We start from the raw sequence: 1,516 nt of genomic DNA on the forward strand, positions 1-1,516 counted from the left end.
AACTTAGATTCGCTTGGCCACTGCGGTGATCTCAGCTAAGATCTTCTAAGTTTCGTGTCCTCATTTTGTGTTATTTCATTTCCATTGTTATCTTTAGTTAAGACCTGGCACAAGCTGTGCTAGTCGTTGGTGATATACGAGGTGCTATAAGATTAGATTTCACTCATTCCTTGCGAGTTCGGTTCATCAATACTCACGACAGCCACCCTTGACTGAAACCCACAACAGCTCATGGTATTGTGTGAACTAGAGAAACTATGCGGCTATATGCTCTGACTATGCGGTAAGGCAGATATGCGCTCATACTGTATATAACCGTCAACGAAGGCTTTGTGCGGATTTGAGCCATGCTTTGGTGCAAGGCATAGCTCAAATCCGTAGAGGGCACTTCGCCACTACACATCGTGCGAGTTTATGCGCTACACCTGCCTGACACTGAGGCCACTGAGGCCCTTTCTTAGTAATTTGATGCCGGGGTATAGCTCCGAGGGAAAGTATATGTAGTTTCGGATAAATTGGGATCCAGATCATCTAAGTTATCATTTAGCCTAACCGTGGTAGTCAGAGTGAATGAAGGGATGCTACTTCCAAGGCTTCCTTCAGTTTTTCCTCTTCGTTTCCAATTCATTCCCTATTCCTCCAGAATTCAGTAAATGGCAGGAAAGTTCCCACTGGGGAAATTGGCGACGAAAAAATTGTTGCGATTTTTAACAGCCTACTATTGTAGCTCACAATAATAGGCTGTTCAAAATCCTATAATTTGTAGGTGTCCTAGAGAAGTACTCTACCTCAAAAAACCATCGACAGGATTTTTGACCACGGGAAATCGTCGATTCGAGGCATCGGATGCTTTGGCTGCGTCCTAGCTGCCTCGCACGTTTCCTCCGCGATTCCTCTCCTGAATCGGGATTGAGTCCCGGTATTCCGCAAATTCACAACTTGGTTGTGACAACTGCTATACAAGAAGTCCGGGGATTTCGAACACAACACATGACGGAACTCGTCTCAAAGATGAAGTTCTTCATTCGCTGCGATAGTTGAAAATTGATAATCTCAAGTTATTGATAATGGAGAGATTTCGTGGCTAAGAGGAAAAAATTATCTTACAAGAATGATGCTCAAACATGCGACGACTATTATCAAAATGAACCAAACATCCTCCGAATGCCCACACTCGACGCGTGTCTTGAAAAATAAACTGTTCGGGAACATACTTCCAGATAAGGCCAACATATCTCAGCCTTCTCCGACCTATTCATCGAAAGCCTCTCCATAGCATATATACCCACTTTGGGGAGCGGGGGTCAGGCAGTCATCGCTACGCTCTTAACTGTCGAGGACTGGTCGACTTTTCTCAAAGATACGAAGTCGCCCCACGTGCTCGAAGTGGCCACCGTGCTTGGAACCCTGGATAACGACATTAATATATGAATCGAATAGCCCCAGTTCAGTCCGTCTTTGGTGGCGAGAACCAAATTGAATGTAGCACGCGAGAAGAGAGAGCCTCTCCTCCCTT

The sequence above is a fragment of the Perkinsus marinus genome, assembly GCF_000006405.1.
Source record: "Perkinsus marinus ATCC 50983 genomic scaffold scf_1104296964508, whole genome shotgun sequence".
NCBI lineage: Eukaryota > Perkinsozoa > Perkinsida > Perkinsidae > Perkinsus > Perkinsus marinus.